The sequence below is a fragment of the Barbatula barbatula genome (genome assembly GCF_947034865.1).
Source record: "Barbatula barbatula genome assembly, chromosome: 20".
Taxonomy (NCBI): domain Eukaryota; kingdom Metazoa; phylum Chordata; class Actinopteri; order Cypriniformes; family Nemacheilidae; genus Barbatula; species Barbatula barbatula.
Window position 1 is genome coordinate 8,798,305 of NC_136783.1, and position 6,820 is coordinate 8,805,124.

The window sequence follows — 6,820 nt, forward strand, 5'->3', positions numbered from 1 at the left end:
CCATGTAAATGTTCCTTCAAACAATTTATGTTCACACAGAGAATGAATGACAACAATAAACGCATGCGGGCAGGGGCAGTTCTGTTGGGACATGAAAGCAATTTATGAAAGCCACACACAAAATGACCACATTGTAATGAAATCGAATCACTGTATTCATCACGTGCAGGATTTATAGTAAATGTTACATTTAATGACTTTGAGAAACGTCTCTGATTGCTTTCATCTCTGTGTCTCTGGTGTGCTGTAGATCATTTCCACATCATCAGCTCCGGGCCGAGCTTCAACAGCGCGATGGGACAAGCAAGACTTGAAATTGAGTTACACGCTTACCGTTCCAAACGACTGGACACATTCCTTCAACATCCTCTGTCATATGTTTCGTCTCTTTGGGGAAAGCAAAACTTTTATACACAACATAAAAAATAGAAACGTCTTTACTTGTTAGCATTGGAAGGCTCTTTTGCATCAAAATGTTTCGGAAGCACAAAAGCAGAGAGCAGATGAATCTATTGTGACTTAATGATCGCTTTGCTGACATGAATGTTGTCATTCTGCACACCCTCAGCCTGTTAAATGTTTTTAACATTGCCGCTTTATTTGCATCAAAGCTGTCCTGCTTCAATCTCATGCGATAATGAGGTCGGTCTGTATGATCAATCACATCCTACCTCATGATTTCCAAAAAAGAATTACTATTAATATATACTTGTTCTACATTCTTGAATAGCCCTTGTCAGCTGAGTGTCTTTTATTGCTCCTCTGGTTGGCCACTGCGGGGAGATTTTTTGTGATCTGATTCATTGCGTGTCTGGGCACAAGCTGTTCAGAGGGACATTTACAGAGATGGACTTTGTTCAAAATACGCTGTCATTGGAAAATCTCTACAGTATTGCTTTTAAAGAGAAGTGAAGGCTGAATGTAGCATGTGCTTCTTTTAAGTGTCTTATTTTGGGAAGTGTTTCTAAAGTTATTGTGCTTTATTTATCTGAGCCTGTTTTTGGTCCGAAATCACTATTATAATAAAACTGTATTGTCTAATGTCTTGATATGGTGTTCTGACTAGTTGTTAGCATTCCTATGTGTTGTCTTGGCCTTCTGAGTGGTTATAGGATCTATGGGGTCATAGTCACACAGATTGCAGGACGTAATGCACCTAAATCTTAATTTTAATGAAAAGGTCACCCAAAAAATAAAAGAAGCCTATTTACTTATTTACTCCCCCTCAAGCAGGTGTATACGACTATCTTCTTTTAGTGGACCACAATCTGAGTTAATGTATATTAAATAATATCCTGGCTCTGCAGTTTGGTAATGGCAATTAATTTTTTATGCTCCATATAAGAGCATATATCCGTCATAAAAGTTATATATACGAGGGTAACATGTGGTTAATACATGTATCGTGACACAAACCGATACACATGTGGATTACTTTTATTATGGAAATGCGTTCTTTGGAGTGGGTCTCTATTCTCTTGCATTATAAAGCCAAGAACCGCCAGGGTTTGGATTATTATTATACAGTAAATAAATCCTGTAAAATAACTTATTTTCTGGCAGCTGGGAGCGCCTGAAATAGACCTCAACAGTTGTTTCCTGTAAAATTACATGTTTTCCCAATTTTTCTTGATACTGTACTTGCCAAGTTTACTGATCCGTTGAGTAAACCTCCGTCTAAAGCTGAGAAGACCAGTTCTTTCACCTCCATATATGACCATAGAGAGAATTTCCTTCTGGATTTTCCCAAGTCAAGAGAGGTGATAGGTCAGGGAGTTTAGCACTTTCAATTACAGGAATACATGTGAACAGTATAAAGATTAAAGCTTTAAACACAAAATGACTCATCACAAAACTTTCCAACATAGCGTTTAGTCGTCCTTTTATCAAATTAATTCGCCAGAATTTCTGCAGGCTTAAAGGGATGTATTCACCCTTGTGCCATAAAACACAAAAGACATTTTAGGAAATGTCTCAGTGGTTTTGTGTTCACATAATGGAAGCCAATTGTTTTGCTGCCAGTGTTTATAAAGTATATTTTGTGTTCTGAAGAAGAAAGTCATGCAGGTTAGAAATGGCATGTGGAAATAAAATCCTTTTTGATTTTGTGCGAACGAACCATCCCTTAAGTTGCTGGGAAAAATGTCTTGTACTCTCATGTAGCTTAACAGCCTAAAAAGGGCACCCGCGCCTCACAAAAAAGCCAAGAAACACAGAACACAGCCTGACCTTTTTAACACAGTGCTCTGAAAAGTACATCATTAATAAAAGCCAGCTATAAATTATTAACATCAAGGATCAGCTTGCTTGTGGCTTCATTTATCCTTAAGTGCATTTAAACAGTGCTCATTTCCATCTGTGCAGTGCCAGAGAGCTTTCGTGGATAATTGGCCACATTGAGCAACAGGATTTGCTTCTTTTTATAAACACTACAAAGCAGTCCGTCTTCAGAGATAACATACTGCTCACTGCATCCTATAGCTTTTAGTGACTGACTCAATGGATTCGGGTAAAGGGTATCAGATCTTTGAGAAAATTCCTCCTTTTGTCTAAAAGAGCACAAAAATGGTTTACCGTCTTTTAAAAAGAATGATAATTATATTTGCAGGGTAGTAAGACAAGTTCATCATTTCAATCTGGAAAAGGGGGATGCCAATAATACAGCTCAGGAAACACATGTGCATTCAATGCAGGCTTTTGCTTGAGTTCACCTTAAAATAAAAATGATTTCATCATTTAATCTCCATCATGAACCTGAATACATTACTGTCTTCTGTGGAACACAATAGAAGAAATGAGAAATGTCTCTGTGTTTTTTTGTCTATACTATGGAACTATATCCCTTTAGAAAAACATTGCACACCACATCAATAGACAATAAAATCACATCAATATACAATAAAATCATATCAATAGATACTAAAATCACAAACCAAGACTTGTAAATTACTCTCAATGTGGTAGTTTAAAAATTGTGTGGTTAATAGATAGTAAAACATTTGAAAATGCAAATGGCTATGACAACAAATTGTGCTTTTATAGGACTTTTATAATAAGGGGAAAATGATGTAATAAAATAAGCATATATATAAAAAAAGAAACAAGGATCAGGCATGTCTGGAGACGACTAAAAACTATATTCATTGTCATCTTTATATGATTTTAACTTGTATATTTGAATGGGTTTTGATTAATCAAAATAAACAACGGGTTGATAAGAGCTTTTTTAATGACTTTAAATATATCCCATTGTATACCGTTATCATGATGCATTGAAAGGCAAATGCAAAACAGTTTATTTAATAGGCTACATATTAAGATGAAATGAAGCTTTGTGATACAGTGAACATAAGCCATCTGCTAAATTAACTCCTTGGCACAGGATTGTTCCTCTTGAGACACTGACAGGTTTTGCCATGTTTACCTCAGACAAATCAATGAATTAAGCCAAATAAACTGATATTGGTCCACATTCCATTCATTTGTTACCACTAATCAATCTAGAAAGAAAACACACAAAAACAGACCTCAAAGAGAGTCACAGGTGTGAAGGAAAATGGTTCTTGGCAGACAAATGAAACTGCCGGTGTATTTTTTAACATCTTAGACAATTTGACGTTGAGAATATTATTTTATTTGTGCATTGAAGCACACAAAATGATCTTTTAATCATGCTGAGATATTACGCATCTTCTGGTTGGCAAGCTTGAATGCATGCTGACGTTAAAGGAAAAGGAAGGAAACACTTTTGAATATTTTTCTTTTAATTGTTATGCTGATCAAATTATTACGAATGAAAAATGTTACTTCTTCAACTGAGCAATCTTTGTGACTGTACTATAAAATATTTCCACTCAAAAGGTAAATTTAATGTCAACCTCTATATTTATTTGGAAAGAAGCCATGCAATAAGCAAAACAACTCGTTGTGTTAGTGATCCCCCTTAGATGTTAGGATTGGAGTAAACCATCAAAAGGTCTTGCCCAGCGTTTATAGCAAAATCAATAGAAATCAATCTATTGCAACCTGCAGGCCTGCATGGTTTCTGGTAGCTGTTCCTATTTTTCCCTTGCAATTGATTTGTGGTCAAATCCATTCAAGTCAAATGGAACGACTGCTGCAATCACTGAACCTTTTCAATTCGCACCATTAATTGTAATTATTAAAGAAAAGCCCCAACAATGGCTAACAAAAGGGAATTTCACATCTCTACAAGAAAATTATTCTTATTTTGCCGTTCTCATTCATCATGTCTCTAAGGAGAAATCTGTCAACATACTCAGTCTAGCTCTCAAATTGATTAATAATAAGTAAGTATATCACCGTCTCGCTGTGGAAAGCACACATCACTCATTTCTTCAGTCATACTTCAAGTCACACTTGATTTATTTCTCTTAAAGAACCGTGAGTGTTTTTTTACTTGTTTTTTCGATGGTTGAGAAAGAACAAGATTGATAGATTAAAATGAGATCTTTCAGTATGAAAGGTTTTGAAAGAAATTCTTGAGTGTGAAAGAACACAACAGTTCGTCACTGACGACATTAAACTACGAATATGACAATGTTAGTCAAAGGTGCCCCAGCAAACTGTTTGCTTACCTGCATTATTACAAATATCTTTCTCTGTGTTCATCAGAACTCGAGTGTGAGTTGGGGTGAGTGAGGTGAAAGTGTTCCTTTAAACACATTCACTGGAAATGACCATGGGGCATGTTTTGTCAAGGCACGGAGCTACAGCCTCTTCTCAAATGACTTTGTCATTATCATCTTGTATAAGCTCGGTGAGGATGAAAAACATCTCAAGAAAAATTCACACCTCCAACAAATTAGTGGATTCCATTACTGGGTGGACTCAGGGGATGAAGCTGTCAGAAAGATTAGGAACAGCGATGCACATGTCCATCCTAGTTTACGAGTCCACTGTGGCTGGTCTTTTGTATGAGAGATGATTAAACTTCCACACTGAGGCTGAACATGAAGTATGTATGGTATTTTAAAGTAGTCCGCAGTATAACGCTGGAATTTGTTAGGCCGGATGATGAATTTCCAAGGAAATGTTTTTCGATAAAGCTATTTTAAATTTGCTTGTATTTTATTCAAAACATACTAAATGTGTTATTTATTCGATAAGGGTTTCCCCTTTCCCCCATTTTACAGTCTATTTAAGAAGTTCTATTACTTAGATCAGTTCTCACAATGAGTGTGGATTGAAGCCCCTCAACACAAAAGTATGTTTGTGATATTTTTTTTAAAAGTATTTAATACCTTTTTTGACATTTTATTTTTTTGAGTGAACTGTTCGGAGTCAATGAACCATCAACAATGTATTGTAAATTGAATCTACACTGTAACAGACACAGTTTCAGTCCTTGACTGAATTTGGATGGCTTGCCTTTTCCGGTAGAGAGCAGCAATCACAAAACAAAAGCCTCTTCTCACAGCCAACGTTACACATGACTGAGCAATGACAAGACTTATGATGTGTTATGTAAAACCACACAGACACCATTGCTACCATTTCTTCATCAGGCTCAAATATGTATGCTCTTGACCTCAGTGTAAATTGTTGAAGAAACTGACACTTTAGCTTAATGTGACGATGTGAAAAACGACTTAAAAGAGTTCAAGGCTGCACTGTAAAACTTTGCTGTAATTTCGCAGCAGGTTTCCCAGTAACTTACTGTAGATTTAATGTACAATATTTGTTTAAACTTACCTAGTTTACATATTATCTTTCATAAAACAAGACTAAATATCTTGGGTCACTTTTCTTGTTATGTAAATGTATCGTAATTTAAGAAGTTTTAAATATTTTTACAAGAGAAAAATGCTTAGGAAGAATGTCATTTTTTGCAGTGTTGCTGTGCTAACGCTAATCTCTTGCACATTTTGAATCTCAAAAGTCAGTAATTAAAAACATAGAAATATATTGGTATTTATATCTACAGTAGCTTACTGGCAAACCTGCTGCAAAAAATACAGCAAAGTTTTACAGGGATTCCCGTAACCTTCGTAACACTATGTCGGTCCGACTAAATTTGCTACCACTCTTGAGGCGGTTGGAAAGGGCTTAAGCCAGTCTCAGACTTACTTAAATGTGAGAGATGCCTTGATGGAAAACAACTTACACTGACAAATATTAAAATACATCACTGTGCTAGTTTTGTCTCAAGATGCACACAGTAATGTTTTTTTGTGAAGTAGTTATAATAATTCAACAAAGGCCTAGTCCTGGTTTAACTCCTTGTCTGGGAAAACGACTCCTAAGCTGTAACTTAAGAATGACGTATCGTAGAAGATGTTCATAACAATAGTTATCCTGTGTGTGTTTCTCCAAAGTTGTTTTGAACAAATAGTTAAGGTTATGTTTAGAATGCAATTAAATTGAATTAACAGGATGAGGAATTGATTTTAGGAAAACACTTAATATGGCAAAACCAGTAAACGACTGATTCAAATATTTGTTAAACTTATACCTCTGGCAAATAACAATAGAAATAATCAGATAAAGTGTTTTATTGGCAAAATGATTGGATTTAATTGAAACTATAATGCTCTATGCGAGTCTCTAGTGGTAATGTGGTATAGGCTACTGTGTGGTGTAACCAATAGAAAACCAAGAAATGCTGCTGAAACACATTACAGAAAGACATTTTGTAACGGCTTTAATAGTAAAACAGAGGAAATTCCACAAGGGAAAATGTGCTGCCCTCTAGTGCTACCTTTTTAACCTAACAGCTGATTTTCATTTTAATATCATTCTATATTTTCAGTTAATCTTTTAAAAAGTTAATAGTTATCATAAATAACATAAAGCACTT